This window comes from Lonchura striata, chromosome 4, assembly GCF_050655825.1.
Source record: "Lonchura striata isolate lonStrDom1 chromosome 4, ASM5065582v1, whole genome shotgun sequence".
NCBI lineage: Eukaryota > Metazoa > Chordata > Aves > Passeriformes > Estrildidae > Lonchura > Lonchura striata.
The window spans coordinates 75,747,060-75,774,346 of record NC_140706.1 but is presented as its reverse complement, the minus strand read 5'-3'; the positions used below and the strand labels follow the sequence as shown (position 1 = coordinate 75,774,346).

At 49.4% G+C, this 27,287-nt stretch overlaps 1 long non-coding RNA gene across 1 annotated transcript; it reads right to left on the bottom strand.

Moving 5' to 3' along the window:
* Nucleotides 1–14,267: 14,267 nt before the first annotated feature.
* On the bottom strand, nt 14,268–15,493 carry LOC146767742 (uncharacterized). Its single transcript, XR_014955054.1, has 2 exons — nt 14,826–15,493; nt 14,268–14,575 (listed from the first exon to the last, which is right to left on the bottom strand). It is a non-coding gene; the product is annotated as an uncharacterized LOC146767742 (long non-coding RNA).
* Nucleotides 15,494–27,287: the final 11,794 nt, after the last annotated feature.

The following is a 27,287-nucleotide window of genomic DNA, read 5'->3' as shown; positions in this document are numbered from 1 at the left end:
CATCCATGTCAGAGGCATAAAAGGGATGTGGCAGCAAGAACCCCACAGTCCCTGTGCCAGCCCTACAGATCCTATGGAGTGTGCAGCCCCCTTTCCCAGCCCTGCAGTGATTACAGCAGCCGCCCTACAAATCCCCTTTCCCAGCCCCAGTGATTTCAGCTCTTCACCCACAAGCTTTATTTAACTGCCAGCTCTCTTCGTTAGCTCCAGCTGTGCCTTTCTCCATCTTCAGCGTGCAGGATCTTGGCCTTGGCTGCAGCTCTGCAACACTTCAGCTCGTGCCCCAGGGTGTCTAAGCCCACCCCAGAATCAATATCCCAGTTCTGAAGTGATTTCAGCTGCCACCCACCAATGCCCAGCCACTGTGCCTAGCCTGTATCATTTCAATTCAAAGCCCAGAACCCCGCTCTCAGCAATAGAATTCTTTTTCCATTTTCAGACACAATCCCAGCCTCACAGTGACTTTGCCCCCAGCCCCACAGGTGCCGTCGCAGACCGAGAACATCTCCCTGCATTGCCGGGATTTTCAGGCGCAATCTTAGAGCCCCCACGTGCGCACTACACATCCTGTTCTAGTTTCAGTCACAAGCCCAGCCCCAGCATCCATGTCAGAGGCATAAAAGGGATGTGGCAGCAAGAACCCCACAGTCCCTGTGCCAGCCCTTCGGATCCTATGGAGTGTGCAGCCCCCTTTCCCAGCCCTGCAGTGATTACAGCAGCCACCCTACAAATCCCCTTTCCCAGCCCCAGTGATTTCAGCTCTTCACCCACAAGCTTTATTTAACTGCCAGCTCTCTTCGTTAGCTCCAGCTGTGCCTTTCTCCATCTTCAGCGTGCAGGATCTTGGCCTTGGCTGCAGCTCTGCAACACTTCAGCTCGTGCCCCAGGGTGTCTAAGCCCACCCCAGAATCAATATCCCAGTTCTGAAGTGATTTCAGCTGCCACCCACCAATGCCCAGCCACTGTGCCTAGCCTGTATCATTTCAATTCAAAGCCCAGAACCCCGCTCTCAGCAATAGAATTCTTTTTCCATTTTCAGACACAATCCCAGCCTCACAGTGACTTTGCCCCCAGCCCCACAGGTGCCGTCGCAGACCGAGAACATATCCCTGCATTGCCGGGATTTTCAGGCGCAATCTTAGAGCCCCCACGTGCGCACTACACATCCTGTTCTAGTTTCAGTCACAAGCCCAGCCCCAGCATCCATGTCAGAGGCATAAAAGGGATGTGGCAGCAAGAACCTCACAGTCCCTGTGCCAGCCCTTCGGATCCTATGGAGTGTGCAGCCCCCTTTCGCAGCCCTGCAGTGATTACAGCAGCCGCCCTACAAATCCCCTTTCCCAGCCCCAGTGATTTCAGCTCTTCACCCACAAGCTTTATTTAACTGCCAGCTCTCTTCGTTAGCTCCAGCTGTGCCTTTCTCCATCTTCAGCGTGCAGGATCTTGGCCTTGGCTCCAGCTCTGCAACACTTCAGCTCGTGCCCCAGGGTGTCTAAGCCCACCCCAGAATCAATATCCCAGTTCTGAAGTGATTTCAGCTGCCACCCACCAATGCCCAGCCACTGTGCCTAGCCTATATTATTTCAATTCAAAGCCCAGAACCCCGCTCTCAGCAATAGAATTCTTTTTCCATTTTCAGACACAATCCCAGCCTCACAGTGACTTTGCCCCCAGCCCCACAGGTGCCGTCGCAGACCGAGAACATATCACTGATTTGCCGGGATTTTCAGGCGCAATCTTAGAGCCCCCACGTGCGCACTACACATCCTGTTCTAGTTTCAGTCACAAGCCCAGCCCCAGCATCCATGTCAGAGGCATAAAAGGGATGTGGCAGCAAGAACCCCACAGTCCCTGTGCCAGCCCTTCGGATCCTATGGAGTGTGCAGCCCCCTTTCCCAGCCCTGCAGTGATTACAGCAGCCGCCCTACAAATCCCCTTTCCCAGCCCCAGTGATTTCAGCTCTTCACCCACAAGCTTTATTTAACTGCCAGCTCTCTTCGTTAGCTCCAGCTGTGCCTTTCTCCATCTTCAGCGTGCAGGATCTTGGCCTTGGCTGCAGCTCTGCAACACTTCAGCTCGTGCCCCAGGGTGTCTAAGCCCACCCCAGAATCAATATCCCAGTTCTGAAGTGATTTCAGCTGCCACCCACCAATGCCCAGCCACTGTGCCTAGCCTATATTATTTCAATTCAAAGCCCAGAACCCCGCTCTCAGCAATAGAATTCTTTTTCCATTTTCAGACACAATCCCAGCCTCACAGTGACTTTGCCCCCAGCCCCACAGGTGCCGTCGCAGACCGAGAACATATCCCTGCATTGCCGGGATTTTCAGGCGCAATCTTAGAGCCCCCACGTGCGCACTACACATCCTGTTCTAGTTTCAGTCACAAGCCCAGCCCCAGCATCCATGTCAGAGGCATAAAAGGGATGTGGCAGCAAGAACCCCACAGTCCCTGTGCCAGCCCTTCGGATCCTATGGAGTGTGCAGCCCCCTTTCCCAGCCCTGCAGTGATTACAGCAGCCGCCCTACAAATCCCCTTTCCCAGCCCCAGTGATTTCAGCTCTTCACCCACAAGCTTTATTTAACTGCCAGCTCTCTTCGTTAGCTCCAGCTGTGCCTTTCTCCATCTTCAGCGTGCAGGATCTTGGCCTTGGCTGCAGCTCTGCAACACTTCAGCTCGTGCCCCAGGGTGTCTAAGCCCACCCCAGAATCAATATCCCAGTTCTGAAGTGATTTCAGCTGCCACCCACCAATGCCCAGCCACTGTGCCTAGCCTATATTATTTCAATTCAAAGCCCAGAACCCCGCTCTCAGCAATAGAATTCTTTTTCCATTTTCAGACACAATCCCAGCCTCACAGTGACTTTGCCCCCAGCCCCACAGGTGCCGTCGCAGACCGAGAACATATCACTGATTTGCCGGGATTTTCAGGCGCAATCTTAGAGCCCCCACGTGCGCACTACACATCCTGTTCTAGTTTCAGTCACAAGCCCAGCCCCAGCATCCATGTCAGAGGCATAAAAGGGATGTGGCAGCAAGAACCCCACAGTCCCTGTGCCAGCCCTTCGGATCCTATGGAGTGTGCAGCCCCCTTTCGCAGCCCTGCAGTGATTACAGCAGTCGCCCTACAAATCCCCTTTCCCAGCCCCAGTGATTTCAGCTCTTCACCCACAAGCTTTATTTAACTGCCAGCTCTCTTCGTTAGCTCCAGCTGTGCCTTTCTCCATCTTCAGCGTGCAGGATCTTGGCCTTGGCTGCAGCTCTGCAACACTTCAGCTCGTGCCCCAGGGTGTCTAAGCCCACCCCAGAATCAATATCCCAGTTCTGAAGTGATTTCAGCTGCCACCCACCAATGCCCAGCCACTGTGCCTAGCCTGTATCATTTCAATTCAAAGCCCAGAACCCCGCTCTCAGCAATAGAATTCTTTTTCCATTTTCAGACACAATCCCAGCCTCACAGTGACTTTGCCCCCAGCCCCACAGGTGCCGTCGCAGACCGAGAACATATCACTGATTTGCCGGGATTTTCAGGCGCAATGTTAGAGCCCCCACGTGCGCACTACACATCCTGTTCTAGTTTCAGTCACAAGCCCAGCCCCAGCATCCATGTCAGAGGCATAAAAGGGATGTGGCAGCAAGAACCCCACAGTCCCTGTGCCAGCCCTTCGGATCCTATGGAGTGTGCAGCCCCCTTTCCCAGCCCTGCAGTGATTACAGCAGCCGCCCTACAAATCCCCTTTCCCAGCCCCAGTGATTTCAGCTCTTCACCCACAAGCTTTATTTCACTGCCATCTCTTCCGTTTCACTTCCTCCTCAACACCTTCCCAGCAGTGCTACGTAACACTGCTTCTGGCTCTCAGGGCAGGATCTTTGCTTTTGCTTTAGCTCTGTATGGTTTCAGTTCAGCTCTTGAGCCCATATTCCTGCCCCATCCTAACCATCCCTCCCCCAGTAACTGCTCTACACTCTCTATCAGAGCCCTTGAAGCAATTTCAGCTCCAGCCATGCAATTCCCATCCCAGCTCCATATTCCCTATCCCAGCTGCACAGGGGTTTTACCCCGAACCCTACCACATTTCTGTGTCCTCCGGCTCTGCTGCCTCAGCTCCAGCTCCTCAGCTTCCTACTGCCTGCATCTAAAAGCTGCTCCTGCTTCTCACTGCTGCTTGGAGCTGTTGATAAGGGCAGAAATCAGTTACTTTCATAATGTCAATGCCTCTTGCAGCTATCCCACCCACCCTAATGGGATCCCAACTTTAGGGACCCTTGAGCCCTGAAGCCAAACATCTACCTTCCCCCACAGCCTGGGTTTCAGCCGAGCACCTCCCCAAAGGCCCCCTCACCTCCCCCAGGCAGCCCCAGGGGCTGGGAATAGCCACCGGGCCCCTGCTCCCACATCCCAATAGGTGCCCTTGTGCTGCTGCGTGGGCCCTGGAACCCTCCGAGCCCCCACATCCTCAGCCTCTGCTTGGTACCACGGGGCAGGAGCTGGGAACCCCCAGGCATCTCCTGCAGGCCCTGCACTGCGGCTCCATGCCCCTCTCCCAGGGCATTTATCCAACTCCAGCCCCAGCATTTCCACTGCTCCACATTGTTTCGGGCTTGACTCGTGCCAAAGTCCTTATTCCACACCCTGAGCCTTTATGTCTCCGGTGACCTCACAACCCGTGATTCAGCCCCAGCCGCACAACCCTTACTAAATCAAAATCGGAAAAAGAAAACAAACAGAAACAAATTAAACTTAATAAAACGAACAAAACAATGAAGTAATGCAATATAGATAAAATTATTAAGTAAAATCAAAATCAAATAGTAAGAAAGCAAACAACCGGCTTTATTCCCAGTATTCTCAATGTTACTTTAAATCCAGAAAGCGCGAAAGGGCTACTCCCCAGTGACAGCAGCCGGTCCCCCCTGCGCCACGCCAGGCCCCGCACCAGCCTCTGGCCGCCCGAGCCGGGCAGGGCGCGGCGCAAACAACTGGACACCGCCGGCCCCCGGACGCCGCCGCAGGCAGACGCGGGAGTCGCGTGCGTGCTCACCAGCGCTCCTCGGATCGGCAGCCGCGGGGGACCCGTCCCGGCGCAGCGGCGCTCCTCCTCGGAACGCGCTTCCGCAGCTCCCGTCGCCTCCAGCCCCGCCGCCGAACTGACGCCCCCGCCTCCCCCACGCGCGCTACTTATGCCTCAGAGCCGGGCCAGCCAGCCAATCACAACCCGAGGCAGCGCCGGCCCCACCAATCCGAGCCCGCCCATTCCCGCCGCGCTCGGCTCGCGACCACCCCGCGCTCCCCTCACGCGCCGCTCCCGCCGCCGCCATTGCAGGGGCCGGGTCCGCCCGCTCCCCGCCGTCAGCCCGTTTCCCTGGGAGAAATCCCGGCCGGCGCCTGACGGGGAGCTCCCGCCCGCCCTTCCCGGCCCCAGCGCCTGCCGAGGTTGCGGCAGCAGGGATAGCGCTCCGCCGGCTCCCAAAGCGGCGCCGGGAGCGGCGCCTCAAGCGCACGGGGGAGCGGGGCCAGGCTGAGGAGTCGGGCCGCGACTGAGCGGGCCGAAATCGCAGGAACCGCGCCCGGATTGGAAGGGCGGCCGGGATTGGACAGGGCGGAGAAAGGCGGGCCGGGATTGGCGGGGCTCGGGAGCTGCGCGGCCGGGCCCGTGGCAGCATGGGGCGGAGCCCGCGCTGCTCGAAGGGCCCGCGGGCGCCCCGGGTCCCGCTCGGAGACCCCCTGTCCCCTTCTCGGCCCGTGCTCGTGCCCGGCTCCCGGCGAAAAGGGCCCCGCAGAGCCCGAACTGCAGCCGCCCGTCGGCACTCGGGGCAGGGGAGAGGCGCAGCCCGGCATTGGTTCCGGGCGGCAAAGGCGGACTCCGCGCTAGCAGCTCGGATCGGGGAGCGGCGGCGACGCGGCGGGGAGGCGACTCGGTGGCGGGGAGTGGGGAGGGCGCGCAAAAACAGTGAAGTGCCCGCGTCCCCCTGCCCGCCCTCCGCCTGTTGCGAGCCCGCTGCTCACCCTCTTTCTCCCGACACAGTCGTCGGATGCTATAGAGGGGACAATAATATTGACGTTCACATTCATAGATCAGCTTTTTGCAGCACAAGTATTTCGATATGGTACAACTTACTTTTAACTGCTTTGTATAGTATAATTTTTATAATAAAACCCCTACCTACTACCAAATAGAAAATAAAAATCCCCTTTATTCTAGACTATATTTAATTATTTCTATATTTCTATTTTTGATTTTTACAAGTACTTATCTATCACAACATATTGAGGTACTATATTTCGATATATAGTATTTATGACACGTAATGTGTTATAATAAGACACATACAGTAAAATACGCATTACGTACTGTATTGATTCCTATTGTTTTGTAGTATTCATATATCCACACATATTAATTATACATTTCTAGATGGATATTTATATTATATAAACATATAAAATACTCTACAGCAAACAATATAATACCTAATAGTAATGGATAGCATTATTTATGTTACATGTTTAATTTATAGGTTTGCCGTTTATATTTAAAATTGAAGTTTTATATTCCCATTTTCATGTTTATGCATTTGTTTTGTTTCATTAGAGTTCTAGTTAAAACACTGCAGTTATAATCGAATTCCTAAAAATAAAATGCCAAAACAAACAGCATCAAATTCCCACCAGTACCGTCCAAAAAATTCAGAAAGGCTCCACCAGCCAGCCAACTACCAGCAAAAAAACCCGCACTACACTCCTTTTACTAGCAGCTCTTATCACGTCACAAAAACGAAACAAACATTTTAAAAAAGACAGATAGAAACCCACACAGCAAATCACAAAAACCACTAAAAAGAAAAGAAAACGCCAACTAACTTACCATACTCCAAAACCATACAAGAGACCCCCAACGTTTCTAAAAAAAATAATAACCAAAACTCTACCACTACGCTAACTCATAAAGAGAACCCAATGCTCTATAAAATTAACTAAAAAACCCCACCAAATCATTACAGATATTAAAAAATCGGAACCACGAAGAAACAAAAAAATCACCACCAAATAAAATAAATACCTAAAGAGATCCACCACGGAAATGCCCATGTTCCCAAAAATAAAACTAATTAAAAAAACCAACAACCAAATACATCAAACTACAAAAAAAAAAAAAATTAAATTAACAACAACAAAATAGGTATTCCTAACTCAAGAAACAAAAATTGCCTCAAACCATCAAAACACAAATACCACCTAGAAAAAAAAAACACGTCGCCAAAAGAGCAATGTAACCACAAACAATATTTCCCAAATTCTCTCCAACAATAAAACATACACGGCAACCAAATAAGCCAAATGAACGAAATCCCTATAATATAATAAACAAGAATGCAATCATCAATATTAAAAAAACCTCACCGATTAACTCCAGGACACTCCCCTCAAGCCCACCAAAACAAATACTACGCACTCGCTCGAATAAAAGCCTCCACAACCGTATTAAAAACCTACCCTCTACTACATGCTACGACCCAGAAAAAACATTGGAAGCCTTTAAAAACACATCCTTTAAAAACATATGAACCGATCAAAAAGAAATCCAACAACACTCCACCCAAAAACAAAAACCGTGCCACGAGCACCCGAAGCAAGAACCGTAACAACCAAGAAGCGCCCGGGGCCCTTCTCCTACAGCGACGCCGATCAAAAGCCACCGATCCCAGGAGCTCCTCAGGAGCGCCTCAAAGCCACCGCAGCGAGGGAGGCTGGAAGATGCGGAGCCGCGCTCCCGGCCCCGGGCGCAGCGCGGCTCCGGCAGGAAAGCGGCTCCTCCGGCAGGCAGAGGCGGCGCCGCGCCGGCAGACCCCCGCCCGCTGCCCCCGGCCCGGCGGGGCCGGCACCGGGCCCGGGGGGCCCCGGCGGCGCCCGAGCCCCGCGCCCGGAGCGGACGGAGCGGCGGCACCGGCCGGCACCGGCCCCGGCCGCCCTCGGCCCGCGGAGCCGCCTCCAGCCCTCCCCTCACTCACAGACACCGCCCCGCTCGCCGCTCGCTCCCGCCCCTCGCCCCTCCCGCCGCTTCGGCCGGGCTCCGGCTGGGGGGCTGCAGTACCGCCCTGTGCCCACAAGGCGGCAGCACTTGTCCAGAGGGTCCGCGACACGATGGCGGCCCGTGGGGACCTTGACGGAGAGAGGCGTTTTTCGCCCATGCCTGTCGGCTCCCGCCAAAAACCCGCACGCTCGCGGTGCTGCTGACCCCACAGCCCGTGTGCACGGCACCAGAACCGCCGCGGAAAATCCCGTCGGGGGGCGCCGGCGGTGCGCGCAATTCAGGCAGTGTAAAAAACAGACACGGGTCCTCGACTTTCAACGTCCTCGTTTTCGCGCCCTCTCGAGAAGGTCAAGCGAGGCCGCGCCACGCCACTCCCAAGATGGCGGCCGCGGGCGGCGGGCTGCAGTACCGCTCTCTGCCCACACGGCGGCAGCACCGCGCCGTCCCCGCCGGCACGGCCTCGGCAGCGAACGCCCCAAAGCGTCCGCGCGGGAAAGAACGGAACAAAAAGCCTGCCTGCGACCCGATAGGAACCGAAAGAAAAAAGCTTTCCTCTTAAACTGCATTGCAACAAGGCTTGGTTTTATATTTTTCAGATTTATACTCACAGTCGGATTGGTAATGGATATTGATGGAAAATTGTATTTTTATCATTTCTTACATTTATTCCTATTAGATTTTATTACATTTTATTTTTTTATACATATCTTATTAGATTGCTTATATATTTCTATAGTTAGATTTAGATTTCTAAAAGGTTTATATTGCTTAAAAAAAAACCCTGCCTCTATCCAAGTAAAAATCTTTTAAACAAAACCCTTTATTTAAACTCCATTTAAATGTATCTCTATTTTTCGCATTTATATTCAAATGTATATTTTAAATGTAGATTGAAGTATGATGCTATCTATAGTCTCTCTCTTCCTAATACTCATTTTTATTTCTATTTTATATTTCTATATATACACCTGTAGACATTGATTATATATTTCCATATTTAGAATGATATCAAACTAAAATATATATTCATATCTTTTCCATTAAAGCCCTGCCTCCAACCAAATAAAAACAAAAAAAGCCCTTTCTTTAAACGATTTTCGAATATTTTTATATTTTTTTCATCATTATAGTCACATTTGAACTTCTACTTTATATAGATGTATTTATAAATATATTTTATATATATATAATAAGGTAGCGAGATAGATAAATTATTTTTTAAATTCTATTTCGTACACACTGCTAATACTTATATTTACTTACCTTTGAATTTTCATATAGATCTTAACGTATTTAGGATATATTTCTATACAAAGACTTCTAATTTTATTTTATTTCTAGTCATAATTTTAATAATAAAACCCCTACCTACTACCAAATCGAAAATAAAAATCCCCTTTATTCTAAATTATATTTAAATATTTCTATACTTCTATTTTTGATTTTTACAAGTACTCATCTATTCTATCACAACATATTGAGGTACTATATTTCGATATACAGTATTTATGACATGAAATGCGTTATAATAAGACACATACAGTAAAATACGCATTAGGTACTGTATTGATTCCTATTGTTTTGTAATATTCATATATCCACATGTATTAATTATACATTTCTGTATGGACATTTAAGTTTATAATCGATATTTATATGCATATAAACATATAAAATACTCCATATCAAACAAGGTTATACCTAATTGTAATGGACAGCATTATTTATGTTACATGTTTAATGTATATGTTTTCCATTTACATTTAAAATTGAAGTTTCATATTCCCATTATCATGTTTATGCATGTGTTCTATTTCATCAGAGTTATAGTTAAAACACTGCAGTTATAATCGAATTCCTAAAAATAAAATGCCAAAACAAACAGCATCAAATTCTCACCAATACCGTCCAAAAAATTCAGAAAGGCTCCACCAGCCAAACAACTACCAGCAAAAAAAAACCCGCACTACACTCCTTTCACTAGCAGCTCTTATCACGTCACAAAAACGAAACAAACATTTTAAAAACCCTATAGACACCCACACAGCAAATCACAAAAACCACTCTAAAGGAAAAAAAAAAAGCCAACTAACTTACCATACTCCAAACCATACAAGAGACTCCCAACGATTCTAAAAAAAATAATAACCAAAACTCTACCACTACTTTAACTCATAAAGAGAACCCAATGCTCTATAAAATTAACTAAAAAAAACCCACCAAATAATTACAGATATAAAAATATGGGAACCACGAAGAAACAAAAAATTCACCCCCCAAATAAAATAAACACCTAAAGAGATCCACCATGGAAATGCCCATGCTCCCAAAAATAAAACCAATAAAAACAACAACCAAACACATCAAACAACAACAAAAAAAAATTAAATTAACAACAACAAAATAAGTATTCCTAACTCAAGAAACAAAAATTGCCTCAAACCATCAAAACACAAATACCACCTAGAAAGAAACACGTCGCCAAAAGAGATATGTAACCACAAACAATATCTCCCAAGTTCTCTGCAACAATGAAACATACACGGCAATCAAATAAGCCAAACGAATGAAACCCCTATAGTGTAATAAACAAGAATGCATTCATCAATATTAAAAAAAACCTCACCGATTAACTCCAGGGCACTCCCTCAAGCCCAGCAAAACAAATACTACGCCCTCGCGCTAATAAAAGCCTCCACAACCGAATTGAAAAACGACCCTCTACTCCATGCTCCGACCCATAAAAACCAGTGTAAACCTTTAGAAACGCATCCTTAAAAAACCTAAGAACCGATCAAAAATAAATCCAACAACAACACTCAACCCAAAAACAAAAACCTTGCCATGAGCAGCCGAAGCAAGAACCGTAACAACCAAGAAGCGCCCGAGGCCCTTCTCCTACAGCGACGCCGATCAAAAGCCACCGATCCCAGGAGCTCCTCAGGAGCGCCTCAAAGCCACCGCAGCGAGGGAGGCTGGAAGATGCGGAGCCGCGCTCCCGGCCCCGGGCGCAGCGCGGCTCCGGCAGGAAAGCGGCTCCTCCGGCAGGCAGAGGCGGCGCCGCGCCGGCAGACCCCCGCCCGCTGCCCCCGGCCCGGCGGGGCCGGCACCGGGCCCGGGGGGCCCCGGCGGCGCCCGAGCCCCGCGCCCGGAGCGGACGGAGCGGCGGCACCGGCCGGCACCGGCGCGGCGCCCGCGCCGCCTCCCCCGCCCGCCGGCCCGGCCAAAGCTGCGCTCGGCTCCGCACGGCTCGCACCGGCGCGGCTCCGGCGGGCCCGCGGCAGCCCAGCCGCGCCCAGCTCCCCTTCCGCCCCGGCCAGCCCCGGCACTGCCGGCAGGGCTCCGCGCCGGACCCTTCGCTGCCGGGCCGGGGGCAGAAGAAGCGCCCCGAATGCAGCGGCACAGCCCGACCCCCGCCCTGCCAGCGCTGCCACGGCTGCAGCTCCCTTCCTCTGAAGCCCCGACTCTGACGCCACGCTCCGGCGCTCACCTCACCCCAACAAGGGAAAAGAAACGTAGGCTTCCCTTCAATCGCGTCCTCTAGAAGAGAAGAAAAGAAGCGCCTTGCCTCAAACCATGGCAAAAGGGGGCTTTTTACCTCAGTCCAAACCCCTTAAAAGGGGGGACAACAGGACTGCCCCCTCCAATTCAACCTCAGGATGACGAAATTTCAAAGGGAAAGGGGAAAAGTCCCCGTTATAAAAGCGCACCGGCTCACCTGCTCGGCTGCTGCTTCTCGGCACAAAGGTTTGTCCCTCAGCTCCTCCTTTGAGCAATGCTTCACGTGCCCAAGTGTGTATCCAGGGGATTCCCCGGACCCTGTCCGAAGCGCCCACCGTCCTTCCAGGAGACAGCCCCGGGAGCCCCCCAAAAACTCCTCTCCTCCAGCAGCTCCGTGCAAAAGCCAGCAAAGACAAACCCTCGCCCTAAAATAACCTCCCCCCGGCAGGAGCCGCCCCTCCTCCTCATCCTCACAGCTCACACCTGGGGCTGCTCTGAGCCCTCATCATCCTCACATCAGCTCACACCTGCCGCTGTTGCCACCCTCCAACAGCGTCTCTCCATCTCCAGCACACAGCCCACTTCTCACAGACACTGATCCATTGGAAATCTGCTACGGGTGTTGTCTTTTCTTAATCCATCTGGGTACACGATTAAAGCACGTACATGCATTGATGGTCATTGAGAGAAAGCTTTCCCCTGGAGAAAACAGTCCTTTTGCTGGCACACTTTGATACACCTTCGCAAAAAGCAGAATCAGCACCAATTCCTAAGACCCCTGCCGAGGAACTCAGCCCTCCTTGGGACACCCAAAGCAGCAGACCTCGAAAAAGGAGGGGAAAAGTCAAGCTTGGAGGGGAAAAAGAGGATAGAAGTACAGCAGCCTTTAAAAATGCCTGCACGGAGCAATAGTGGGAACCAGTCACATTTCTTCCTTCCTTGCTTTCTGTGATGACATAAATAGGAAGTAAGAACACGTTAAACAAAAGGCAGAGCTAGGATTTGACAGGTCTTTATTTTGGCAGGCTGCATGGCAAACGCCTCTTCCAGGACTGCGACACGTTTTGGGGAATAGCTGAGAACGGAGGCAAAAGGTGCCGGGAGACCTTTCTGTTCCCTTCAGCCCCTTGCTCCGCTGGTTTCAGGGCACTCGCTTGGTTCGTTCCTAGAGAAAAACGCTAGGGCATGATTTTCAAAACTACTGCCCGTCCCCAGTCAGAGTTTCCTACATTCGTGGGTACAAATGAGTGGATAGAGAGAGGGCTTCTTTCCAAATGAGTTTAGCCATAGATTCCTGTTCTTTACCAATAGCTATAAAAACGAAACACTTGCCAGGTTTTGGTATTCTACACACACCCCTCCCTGGGAATTTTGGGGCAGCTTTGGGTCCCTCTGCGGGACGGCACCCAGCGTGACCCCCTCCCCTCATTCGCCACCCACCCGCTCCTCCACCGCAGTGTGCGTCCCTCTCCTGGGGACCTTGGGGTGCCCCAAATGCCATCAGAGCCCCGAGGCTTCAGCCCCTAACCCTGACCCCCGAAGAAGGCACAGGGCGAATCAAACTGCCCCGGACAGCAGCCCAGCACTCCCTTCCAGCCCTTCCCACACCTCCATCCCCCCAGAAAGGGACTCCGCCGCAACAAGAAAGGTGGGGGCAGCCCCCAGAAGGCTCGAAGCTCCCGCCCCGCCTCGCTGTCGCGGGCCAGGGGCAGAAAGAGGGAGCGGCAGAGGCGGCGGGGACGCGGCACGGCCGGCACGGCACGGAGCGGGGACCGCTCGCAGCGCGATGCCGGCGGAGCCGCAGGTCCGGCAGCGCCGGGGCGGGGTCCGAGCGGCGCGGGGGATCCGCCGAGAGCTCCGGCCCCGTGCGGGGACTCCCGCAAGGCCCGGGGGGCGCCGGGCTCCGGCCCTCGGGGCTTTATTCTCCGGCGCCCCGAGCCCCGCGGCTGCGGGGGAAAGAAGCGAAGGGGCGACGGGAAGAGAGGAGGGAGAGCGGGACATGCGAAAGGGCGGGGAGGGAGGTCGGGCTGCGGAGGAAAGCGGGCGGGGAAGGGAAAGGCCGGCAGGGCAGCAAGAGGGACGGGGCACAGAGGAGGGAGAGAGGGGGAATGGAACGGAGCAGCGGGGCAGGGACAGGACAGGACAGGAAGGAGCCGGGTTTGGGGGGGACACGGAAACGGGGGAAAGAGAGGGTACACTCAGGGGAATACGGGCAGGAGGATGGAGCGGGAGAGAGAGGGACAGGAGGGGATCCTCCCGGCGCCCCGGCCCCGCCCCAGCGCCCCGCCCGGCCCGGGCTGCTGCGCTCGGCAGAGCTCGACTCCGTTCGGCTGCACTCGGCTCCTCGGCCAGCTTCGGCTACTTTCGGCCACGCTCGGCTATTTCCGGCCGCATTCGCCTCCATTCGCCTCTTCGGCAAAGCTCGGCTCGCCTCGGCTGAACTCGGCAAAGCTCGGCTCCGCTCGCCTCCTCGGCCCCTTTCGGCCGCTTTCGCCCACGCTCGCCTAGTCCCGCCCGCACCCGCCTCCATTCGCCCATTCCCACAGCTCGGCTCCCTCCGCCCGGCCCCGGCTCCCTCCGGCTCACACATTTCCTCAGGGCACCTCAGCACAGGTTGCACACAAACTGCAGCCCCTAAAGGCTTGCGGCTCTTTCAACACACACACTCGTAACTCAGCTCTCGGGACAGAGCTGATGGCTCCTCTAGGACAAGAATAGTTACACGTAAAAGCAATTCCCTCATTTTGCATCTCCTTTTTATTGAACCCCCCCTAAATCCCATCCACATCACAAGGAACGTGCAGCTCCGGTGACGCTATTTGTACAAAGGCCCTGGGGCAGCACACAGCCGGGATTCCACGGAAGAAAGCCCGGTTTGCATTGCAGAGGTTCTCGCTCCGGCACTGCCTGTTTGCAGCTGGGCTCCGCTCCCCTCACGGCCACATCCCCGAACGATGTGCCAGATTTCCCAGAGAGCTCCCAGTAAAACTCAGCTACAGTCACTGAGCAGAAAATCCTTTGGGCTTTAGTTCCACCTCTCACCTGTTCCGAGCGCTGGGAACGCGGGTTTTGGTCCCACATCGCAGCAGCAGGGATGGATTAGGGTTTTGTTTTGGTTTGGTTTGTGGTTTTTTTGTGTGCGTGTGTTTGTTTTTTTTTTTTAATTAAAAAAAGGGTAATAAAAACAAACCATGTCTGACATAAATGTCCTGAAGTGCCATTCAAGCTTTTTAAACCCAAGCAAACCGTCCTAATTCCCTAGCCCAGTCTTCTATTCATACTGGCTACTTACACCCCAGTGTAGGAAGCTCTGCAGCCTTCTTCTCCTGTCCTGTATTAGGCAGAGGATGGATATGAAGGGCACACGCATGCAGTCTTTTTGGTTCTTCAAAAAGATAAAAATGCCTGTAATAAAAATTACAGAAGTAATATTGTCTCTCAAAGTGTTCCAGAAAAGGGAAATTGGAGCTTTACCGTCCCACTGAGAGATGTTGAATAAAATCTTCCCCCTGAGTTTGCACCCAGTAATAAAATACTGATTTTTTTTTTTTGACCAGACAAGGTAGGTCTATAGGAGAACAGCTCAGGAGGCTCTCATGGCTCACGGCAATGAGGATGGAGCAGGGCAGAACGTTAAAGGTGAAGTGTCAGTCCCCTGAATTAATGCCCTGATGGAGCCAATTTTTTTGCTAAGAGACATAACAGATCCTTCCCTTTGTTCCCCAGTTTCCAAGTCACCTGTAATTCGTTACCTGCACCAACCCGCCGCAGCTAAGTGACAAATCCAGCTCCTGTGCTCCAAGCCACGTGTCCCTGACGTGAAGGGAAGTCAGGGATACAGAATCAGCTGTGGAAGAAAGAGAAGACAAAAATCAGAACAGATATTCTTCTATTTCCCCACAGGATCACCAAGCCAAGCTGCTTGCTACCTCTCCAGGACTATGTTTGAAAAGAGTTCCCTAACTCTTTTCTTAGCCTGAAATTCCGGAGTGGCTTTGCCCATGCAAAGCCAACGATCCTACTCACAAGAAGGAACAAACCAGCTTCCTGTTAAATAAAGCACTTGGAAATATGAGCTGCCAGATGCTCTCACTGACCAGCACAAGGGATCAGCATCCAGGCCCACGTGGAGCTGGGTTTTTAAATATCACAAATAAACTTAACAAAAAATTATTCCTGACTCAAACCCACAATGCCTCAAACCATCAAAACAAAAATAGTTCTGGAATGACAGCTACACCTCTGCAGACCACAGCACAAAAATAACACTAAAGAATTTCTGACACCTTCCTTTTGAAGATGCTCTTACAGCATATTATCATAGTAAAGGGGCATTCCCTACATCTCTAACCAGAACTAGAGCTAGAGCTATCAGTTACTTTCACATACTCACATGTCTGTATGGTGGCCTTAGGAGAAGCTGGCAACACCTCTTCTGGTACCACACCTTGGAGGCTCAGATTGCGTCAAAAGCACCACTGAAACCAGCGTGCCAGGAGCTAACTGAATAATGAAAGTCATTTTCTCCATTTCTGTGACAGAAAAGCCCTCCATTTGGACAGCATTATTTGCAGCCAATTATTCTGCTACTTCCAGCAGTGCTCCAGGGAGCTGTATCACTTCTCCGCAGAGCTCAGGAGCTGTTCATTAGGTTGATCTCCTATAGTCTCCAGTTCTTCCTTTTGCTTGCACAATGTGCACCCTGCAGTGCCATATGACAGGAGCTTTGAGTGCTGTCTGTTGCTCTGTATTACCCTCATAGGACTGAGGAACCCGTCCCAGCCAGGGAAAGAACAGCTTTTGATTCTTGGATTAGGACACAAAATGCCACAGTTTATCCTAACAGTGGGAGGAATAAAGAGGAATACCTGGCATACACAGAATTCCACCTTAGGGCAAAGCCCAAGTGACACTGCCCTACAGCAGGATTTGAAAAATTCAGGGTCCATCTCTTAATAAATACATTTTGGCAAGAACCTGCACGATTCTCTTTGACATGTATTTCTCCTTTGTAATGACTCAGTGCTTGGTCTCTAGGACTTCCATATCCCTGACACACTTGCACTCGGATTACTAGCAGGAGGATCACAAACTTAGGTAGTCTCATATCTGTGCAGCATTTAAAGTCAAGGAACACTGGGCTTGGTCAGCAAGACGTCCAGTTTTACAATTTTCCATCACAGCTGCCTACACCTTTTAACATAAACTCGAAAAAGAGACAAAATTCCACCCTACCACTGTTGCAATAGGGAACTGAACTCTGATTTCAGACATTTTCCTCCTGCTTGAGCAGGGACATTGTACAAGATGACTCCACTGGTGGGTCCCTTTCAACCTTAATGATTTTGTGATTTTCAGGGTCTTCAGAGCAAGCCTGCTGAGTTTATAATGTTTTATTTAATTAAAAAAGCTGGAAGTGCAGCTCGAACCCTGAAAGTCAAAATGTGTTTATTCCTTACTTACTCATTACCCTCCAAAGTAGAGCTGCAGCTCAGCAGGCAGAGAGGGACTTCTGTGGACACTGCATTTGTCACCTGTGACTAATTTAATTCAGCAAGCTCTAAACCACAGGTCAGCCTGTTCCATTACAGCATCATCAGGGCAACTTACAAGAACTGAAGCCAACTGAGAGCCCCTTCATCCCAAAGAGGACAAATATAAGCCTTTTACTTCAGCTCAGCAGAACTCTTAGTTCATCCTAACAAGAGGTAATGCATCCCAGCAGGTGTCAGTGAACCCAACCTCTTTAAATACTCATTTAACCCTACCTCAGCTGGTAATCAAAGTCGTGGGGGTGAGGCTAGGCTGAATTTCTCTTTTCTGTCCTTCTCCAGAGTAGTCCTAGTGAAGTGGCCTTGGACTCTGTTTTCTGCAGAGCCTAAGTGCTGCTCATGAAAGCCTCTAGGAGATTTTTCTCCTGCTGCTGCTAGAGCTGTGACTTTGAAGAACTCACTCCTAAGAGCTGGAAATGTAAAAGTCAATTGGATGTGCTGGGCTGCAGTGCCCCAGCGCCCCAGGACAGGCAGTGCCCCTCACCGTGCCTGTGAGAAGGTGAAGCCAACCCACGCCAGGTGCCTGTGCTGGACAAGTGGGAACACTGAAGCCAAGGCTGCTTCCTTCTTGAGGCTTTCTGAGGTGGCTGCTAGGAGAATTTTTCTTAGGCAGTCACTCTCTCGAACCCAGTCTCTCAATAACCTTCTGACACAAATAGAGGAGGATTTTTGTTCACTATCTCCATGTGTGCAAGGTAGGAAAAGTTAATTAATTGCCAGCATACCAGAGGATTCCGCCAGAGGAATCCTCTATACCAAGGCCTTCCATCAGAGCAGAAGGCACTAACCACGCAAAACCTCCAGCGGGAAGGATCCTAGCAGTCCTCTTCTTTCCTCCTTTGCAAGAAACTGTGCTTAAACATTCCCCAGTAATTAAATATGCTTATGACTCTTAAAACATTTAAAGTTCCTTGAGGGAAGAAGGTGTGTGGAGGCACTATATGATCCACTGTGTTTCTTACGTTTGGGGTTATGTTATATATTCTTACGTAATGGTTTGAAACTTATCTTTATCCCTGCACCGTGTCCTTAGAACAAGGCTGTGAACACTCTTTTTCTCCAAATACAAGAATAATTGAGGAAACAGAACAGTGTTTGTCAGAAATAATGAGGGCAGAGACTGAGGGTGCCAGCATGCTGACTTGTACCACCTTAGGACACTTTTGGAAGTCATCACTCCTGTAATATACTGGATCCAATTTCAGCAAGAGCTCCACTCTCTCCTGTGGTTTCCACAGGGCCAAAAAAGGCAAGAGCTCCTTGAGACTGAGGGCTCCTCATGCCCTCCAGCAAGGAGAGGGTGGGCAAAGACCCATCGGTAGGAAACAGATGATCCTCAGACTGAGCAAGTTGCTAACATCCTCTTGAATGTGCTGTGGAATTGTGCAGGCATTGCCATGGCCAGGGAGAGAGCAAATGGATGCTCTGATAATCTGCAACCTAAATTTAGCTGCAATTCCAGAGGGACAGTCTGATAGCCTGTTCCTAAGACATTTCATTTCCTGGACCTCAAAGATCCCCTCAGCCACTGCAGCTGCATTCTCTGAGGGTATATCGTGCGTTTCAGGCAGTTGGTGTTGGGTCCCTCCTCACTGATTCTGCCCCACATCTTGTGTTCCCAGGCTGAGGTGGGAGACTTGAGTGTAGAAGCAATTATTTATCTCTGCCTAAGAGAGACTTCTGAGTATGATCTAGCTTAAATGCCTGCTTGTAGGGCAGGCTGCACAGCTGAACTTGCCAAACACGGAGAAGCTAAACAGGCACCAAACCCTTGGCTTATTTCTGGGGGAGGCCCTCAGATGGCTTCTGAGCTTCTCCAATCTACGCTCTACAGGGAGTCTGCACATCTCTCCAGCAATTGAAATCTTGAGCAGGGAAGCAGGCTGGTAGCAAAAGACTGAGCTAACACATAGCGAGGCCAAAGGAAACCGAGTGTCAGAAGCACAGCTTTGAGTCCAGAAACACAATCAAAGCCCGGGGAAGAGTGTGGCAAATGCTGGGGTCAGCAGTGCAAGTACAGGGCAAGGCTGGACGGTCCCTGAGCAAAGCACCGGGCACTGCCCAGACCAAACCAAAGACCAGAGTCTAAGCAGGAATACAGGGAGATTTCCAGGAGCTCTGCTGGGCTGGGATAGGCTCCCATGGTAAGCTGAGAGGATGGAGACTCGGCCCCCAAGCTACAGCCACTGGGACAACTCTCCATCACGGGGCCAGGGAGCTGTGCAGGGCACAGACTCACCTCATCCCCAGCACTGCTGTCCCCGGAGAGCCCGCTGGCTCTCTGCTCCTGAGAAACACTCTCTTCTCGCAAAAATCCAACTCCCTCACCACCTGCATCTGCTTCTTCTTCAGTATTGCCCGCAACCTTCATTTCTGCTCTCTCAAAGCACTGTTCATCTCCACCTCTTTTTCATCACAACACCTTTCAGTTGACACCTTTGAAGTGAAGAGGCCACTGAATTCTACCATTACAGAGTAAAACCACTCAGTATTGACACAGCCAGCTATTAGTTTTAATCCTCAGTTCTGCATTCCAAGGGATACTTTTGAAAACACACTGAAAACTCATAAAAATACGTGGCATTCACTGGAGCCAGGGCTCACTTCTGCACTGTGCCTTGGCACAAACACGCTCCATCACCTGTGACATCTCTCCTGCATTGACCATTGTTCAAAGCTTTCCTGCAGGGGCCTGACGGAGCAACAGGAGCTTGCTGAGCTTCTGTCAGGGCAGGAGCATAACAGGGTGCAGATCCTGTCCTGAACCCACCAAAGAGGGGTTTTTCCTGCATTCCTTCCTGCTGTGACACTCAATGACAAACATCCTCTGGGCCTCTATGTTATCAAATACAAGGACATGCCAACGTTTAGCGAGGACAATTTCAGCTTTCCCAATCTAAACTTTCCATATGATGCAATGACACTGTCACTTATTTACTGAGAACCCCAGCCCACGTAGCCTAGAGAAGTGTCTGTTGGCTCAGAGCAAGCTTTAGGAGCCTGGAAGAAGCTTGTTTTGGTTTAGATGCCAGGCCCAAGACTGCATTTGAACTCCTGTCTCCCCACCAGAGGTTTCTAACCCATCCCCCGTGTCACATGTGCAACACCAAATTCAGCAGAAAAGCACTTCTGGGAGCAGCTTAGGAATGGAGGAAAGTATAGTTATTATAAATGTTTCATGTATCTGTATGAAAAGATAGATAAATAGATAGCTAAATATGTACAGACATCTGTACACCCACCTACACCGGTATCTATATGAAGTCCTTTTTAGACCCTTCCCCAAATTTCTAAGTGATTGGTGCTTATAGAGGCAAACAAAATGAACTTTTAAGTTAAGCCAACTTGGGTGGCTATTTGTGTCACAACAGTCTCTGAAAAAATGATGACAGCACTTAAAAGTCACCAATAGTAATAATAATAATAATAACAACAGTAATAAAGTATTTTGCTGCTATTTTGGCAGCTTATGCTGCTTCTTGTACTTACTGCTCAATGCCTTGCTATTTCAGTAATTCACTGTGAAGCAATAAAGCAAAAGCCTTAAGGCTGGCTGCTTAGCTTACAAGAAGCTCTGTTACAATTTGGAGAAAAAATAAAACTTGGAGCATTATCAGTAAAACAGAGATTCTACCCATACCCATTAAAAATGCAGTATTTGCTCTGCAGACCTGCAAAAACTTACTTTAAAAGGTTAACTGCGACCTTTCACAAACCCAGGCTCATTTTAGCAGAAGAGTTTCCTGCTTCTCTGTGACTGTGAGATGTATCTATTAAGTTCCTTTCAAAGGCCTTGCCTGACCTATTCATATTGCAATTGAGAGCCAAAATAGCTCAATATCAAATATCTGCAAGCACCTTAGTACTTTTGGAAGAGTGGAACTGCTCGATCAAATCCTCACGCTGACCACACTGTTTCAAAATGCAACAATGAATTATGTCATTATGTCTCCATTTGGAAAGGATTATAATGTAAAATTAAGACAAGAGCCTGCCCTACTCTGAAGGCATGGGGACAATGGGGATTTGAGTCCCCAGTATGTAACTACTGTTGCAAATGGAAGACATCTATCAAGAACAGAGACGTGCGTTACTGCACAAGATACAGTGCCCAAGTCCCAGACTTCATTAACCTTAATTAAATGGTCTTGAAACCAAAATTTTTCCGTAGCAGTTTGACTGCATTAAAAGGTCCCTCTCTGTAAATGGTTTTGATACGTAAACATGCAAGCACTCCCAGAAGGGCCACATCCTTAAGGACTGCTACTATATATTTACTTTATGAAGACACTGCCCCATCTGCTGGGTCAGCCACGCACACGGCCCCACTGCTACGCTTGAGTGTGGCACTGGAATAAAACTTTTCTTGTGTTTAGGAACAAAACCCCGTCAGTCAAATGCACAATCATTCCAGCAGCAAGTAGGGATGCACCAAACTGCTCGGGTTTCCATCCCTGTTTATTCTGGAAACTGACCACAAACTCCTACGGAGATTTTGAAGGGCACAAGGGCTTCTTGTGAAAGCACAAAGGAAAGAATAAATGACTAAACAGGTATGTTCAGAAGAATCGGTGGGAGGTTTGTACCTAAGCACATAAGGCCACAGCCTCCTTTTTCAACATGTACAATCGTAGAATCAGAGAATGGTTTGGGTTGGAAGGGACCCCAAAGCTTTTCTCATCCCATCCCCTGCAGGGACACCTTCCACTAGAGCAGGTTGTTCCAAACCCCATCCAACCTGGCCTTGGACAATTCCACGGGTGGGGCTGCCTCAGCTTCTCTGGGCAACCTCTGCTAGGGCCTCGCCACCGTAACAGGGACGAATTTCTTCTGTATATAGGATTTCTTTAAGCTTTAAAGTCCTAAAGCAGAGGCCACCTCAGGCAGGCATTCACGGATGTAAAGGGTCCTTCTCAAAGGTAACTGTAAAACATGTTCAATGTTCATAAACCTTTCATATGCTGCCCACCAATTACGGAGTGCTTTGAAGAATTTTTAATGAACGTAAATTTTAACCAAAAATACTGCAAAGCCATTATTAATACTGTACGTAGGCACAGGGTACCAGACTTGTAAAGCTGCCAGAAACCTAAACTCTTCTGATAAGATTTGCCACATTTTTTTCTTTAAATAAATACATTTTAAAAAAATCATCAAATGTCCCTGCTTTATTTCACCACGGCAACGAAATAAGCACAGTCTCAAGTCTGTGCTTCTGTTCCCTATTACATTAATTTCTCCCACCCTGTTTCTCCCTCAAAGCAGTGAACGTGCAGGCAAAGTAATCCTGCCATTGCTCCAGCTCTATGGAGGATACAAACCTGCCTGCAGGCAGCCTCTGTCCCTCTGCTACTAGGCAGTCACTGCTGCGCCCAGGCTCTTTATTCAGCGTTGTAACAGAAACACTTTCATTTTTTTCTCTTAAAAAGACACCTAACATTTCACCAGATGGTATCAGCACTTCCAAGTGCCTGTAAACCAGACTCCCCAAGCCCAGCCCATTAGCAGCTGCTCTGTGAGTGGCAAAGGAATCCAGAAATTAATCGCCTACCTTACACCGCTTCTCACCTGGTCTTGGCTACTTCCTTTCCTCAGGCTCTGGCAAGAAACCCAGACATGAAGCAATTCCCCAACCACAATGACAGCCATGAAATGCTATTTAGGCTGCTGACAGTTCGGCCCGTATCATTGGGCAGTCTGACTGAATTAGGATAGAGAATTTTAGGCACACATTAAAAAGTATCTCTAGTGTCTAAAGGTACTCTAAAAGCTGGATGCAATGGAGGAACTACTTCCTGAAACTTGTGGATGTGCTAAATCAATGACTGGTCATTGATTAAATGCTGGAGCACTCACCTTGAGCATTAACACCTCAGCTGATCAGCATGTGCACATGAGTACGTATCGGTGCAAAGGATTGTCTTCTGCTTCAACCGACAAACTGCTGGATAGCTTTTAAAGGAAAAAAAAAAAAAAAAACAAAATAAATAAAATCTGTATTCCTCCAGACCCAGGGGAACAAACAAACCAGATCTTCCGGACCCAAGCCCCAAGCCCTGCCAGTAACAGACACAGCACTAAGGGATGCACAGCACGGCTGGGTGCTTAGGTTACCAACTTCTGAACTCAGGAAAGAAAGGAGGAAAAGGCAAACTTCTGGATTATTTAACAAATTAACTTCAGCTACGATCACTCTTGGTAACTTAATGGAACAGAGGAGCAAAGTCCTCTGCCCAGAGACAAGAAGTGACTGTGTATGGCTCAGCTCACGGCCACATAACACACTCTGACCTCAGTCTGCTGGAGCATCCTCCATATGGGGACAGCAGGGGCAACCTGGATGGCTGGACTCACCCTTGACTACCAGCAAAATGCTGAAACAGTCCTGACCTGGTGCTGTGAGAAAGGAAACACTGCCAGGAAGCATTGACAGGATCAGTTCTGAAAGCAAAGCGAGGTCCTGGCCTCATGCATTGCCCTGTTTTAACCACACAGGCAAACAGCTAAGAAATGTAACTATTTTCTGCTTAAAAGCCGCAAATTCCTTGGAGAAAAGGAAAACTCAATCTGACAAAAAGAAACACTCAGGCAATGGTGATAATCTGGCACATACTGGATAACAAACATTGCCCAAAAGCTGCCAGAGAAAACGGAAATTAAAAGTCACAAGGCAGATGCAGAATAATATCTGTTGTGAAAATACATTATTCAGCCAACACTGGTGGCGGAGACTTTTGGTGCAGTGCAATCTGCACACCCTGGTGACCACATATGCAGCAAGATGTGCTGCTTGGCATAGCCAAAGAGAGAGCAGCAGCCTTGCTTGGGAGGCATTTGGGAACCAGTGCCCTTACAGGTCAGAACTACTTGTTATGCCACTCTCACTGCATCGCAGCCTTCTGGAACCTGAGTAACACAGACCAGCCCTGCCTCGGGGCATGCAAGAAATCATATGGGGACAAGCTGCAGACAAATGGGCTACTAGTCCTTGCCACATGCATCACCAATGGCACAGCATATGCTCCCAGTTACACTGTGGGCCACATTCTGGATGGAGATCTGCAGTCCTCCATCAGCCTTAGAAGAGACAGATGCACACACTGTACAGCCAATCATCAACTATTGCCCAATTCCATCTTTACTGCACAAGGGCTTTAGCAGACCTGCATTAACTTCATACTGCCTGGACGTCTGCTCTCATGTGTTCAGAGGAGAAACAAGAGAAATGTCTCACTGCTTGTTCCAAGGCTTTCTTCTCTTCACCTAAACAAGGCTGAGGAGTGATACAGAAGGAATGAGGGAAGTATTTTTTTCTTGGAGCCCAACAATCAACCGACAAGACAACAAGGAAGCCTCTAGGGGACTTCTGACCACTCAGGTCATTGATATATTATTATTTTAACAGTCATAAAATCACTTTTGTGATATTTCTCTCCTTGTTTCTTGCCATTCCCCGTTTGTCCATCCAGATACATCTACTCTCATGTATCAGGCTGCACAATCTGTAGTGCAGAGACCATGCCTTCACTGTGTTTATGCAGTGCTCATGCAAGAAGACTCTTGTCTAGCAATGAAGGAGGCTTAGGGATATCTGGTGTCCAGTAGCACAAGCAGCTGACAGTTCTGAGTTCTTCCTCAAGCAAAATTTCATCTGTTTTATGCAATAGCCACTCCAAGTACAACCGCATTTTGCAAAGCACTTTTCTGACAGATTTCAGCCAGGCTAAATGATGGCTCTTCCTCTTGTCAGAGGAAGTACCCTTGCTTTTTGCTTTGACTGTGGATCAGAAAAGCATCAAAGCACAAGGCTCTGCCTAATGACTTCAAACCAGAGGCCTCTGGAGCCACTCTCAAGAGCACGTTCCCTCTCTGGGTACCTGCCACAGCTTCCACCCTCTTCTTGGTGGATGGCCATTCTCAGCCAAAGCACAGCCATGGCCAGCCACTTGGGGATCATGCCAAAGCCACAACTGGGGGCACTGGGCAGAGCTGCCCACACAGCTGGCACAATCTGGCACATCACCGTACCCGTGTGCTACACAAGTTTTGCTGCCACTGCCGTGTAGCTCACTGGTAACAGAAGATTCACAACAGATAATGGTTTAAATCAAATAATGTGATCCGAGCCCTGCTCTACTAACACCATTATCTCTTTACCTTTCCATTGCTTGCAATAATCAGGTAGCGGCAAGTTAATGAATTTCACAGCACGCGTCACATAGCACCTTGTTACATAGCTGTTTCTTCTGCATCTGCAACAAAATGAAGGGTAAGACTGTGAAATTACTGACAGAAGGCAAGTAACAGTGTCTACTGACCACGGGAGAAAAGATGCCTCCAAGAGACTCATTCCATCATTCCCCTCTCTTTGGCAAATTACAAGAAATTAGCCCTTTTTATTTCTGGAAGAAATACACCACAGAGCAGTTGTGCCACCAGTGCACTGTCACCACGCTGCACCCGTGGGCAGCTGATTCTGCACTGGAAACCAGAGAGCAGGAGAGTAGAAGCCTGGGGATGGGGGCTTGGTGGTATGCCAGAGAAGGCAGCTCCATACCTTTCACAATTCTTTCCCTTCTCAGTGCACCTGCGGCAGAGAAGGCCAAAGCTAAGACATTTTATATACATTTTTTTGATCACCCTGTTAGCTTAAGCGGAAACTTAAGTCTTCCCAGAACAATAAAATTATATAGCATGCAGAGAGAAACGGGCAAGCACCAGAAGCCCAGGGATCACTCCCAAGGGAAAACTAAATTCAGTTAGGGATGAAAAGAGCCAGAAGGTAACATGAGGGAAGGTAACAGGACCTCGCAGCCAGCAAGAGGATGGGAGAAGAAGCTGTGCTATCAGCAAGTACCAGTGCTGCAAATGCAGGGAGCGCCATGCAGCCCCGTCTCTGCCAGGAAAGGCTCATGGAACAGAAGAATGAGCACACGGGCTGCCTCTCAATCTCCTGGCAGGAAGCTTCTCTACTCCCCTTGTGCCTGGACACAAAGCTTTGGGCAGTAAAGAAGGGAGAGGCACGGTGGCACCCGTTCAGGGACGAGCCAAGCTACGGCACACCCTGCCCTGGTTCAGTGCTGGGAACCGACGGTGATCTGGCTACAAAAACCACAGGAAAGATCGTGTTTGACCCCGTGCAGCTTTTCTCTTAGAAATCACTTTAGACACTCTTCTTGTGACTAGCGCTCAGCGAATCCTACCAGGACACAATGGGACGTGCTGCAGCAGCAACCCTGACCATGGCATGGCTGTCCCTGCTACCTGCACGGACACAGCTCGGCCACAGAGAGAAAATCCTTTGTGCCAGGAATGTTTACCAGTGCCAGGTGCTGGTAAGCACTGCTCAGGGTGCTGCTGGCACCTGGGATGGCTCAAAGCTCCATGGTTTGTGGCAACAGCCAAAAAGCACGTGCCACCTCCTGAGGAGCTCCACCTGCAGTATCCTGGGCTATTCAAAACCCACTATTCCCTTGTGCCTTTGTCTACCTGGAGTCATTCAGGGAAATGAAAATACACTAACTGAATTAAGAAATCTGTTAAGAGACATTTGTCTTAGGCCTCTGATGGAGAATTGAAGCACCATCAATTGCCTTCCTTCCTGCTCCTTTAATTTGCAGAATGAGTGTCCATACAGACTTCTAATGAGGTTTAGTTCTTCTTCCTGAAAAGGTAGCTTAGTTTAACTTTCTTCTATTCCTCCTCTAGACAACTTATGAATTACAGTATTAAAGCACCCTGACTCAAAGGATTCTTGCACTGTGGGAACACTTCCTGCTCAGAGTTTTTCAACAGTTAAAATCTCTGTGCTATCTTTTATGCCAGATTTAGTCAACTAGCCCAAATGGGTCCACAAAAGACATCTGTATGGATGAATGCAATTAAAATCTTCTCCTTCTCCTACTTTCACTCCATTGCTGGAAATGACACAAAACATAAGAAAAAACCCAGTACCTGTTCCATTTTCAGACTGAAGCAACAGCATATTCCTGGCTGCTAATGCAGCAGGGGCAACAGCACTGCAGGGAACTGTTTGGATAATCACATCTTCATTTAAAGAGAACCCAACTTCTTGATCTAAGCCATCACTGCCCTCCATCAGAACAGCCAGCATATCCATGAAATCTAATAAGTGAAGGGAAAAACGTAAGCAGAGGATCCAGACTAACTGGGAAAACAACAGAGGTAGAATGCAACATTCC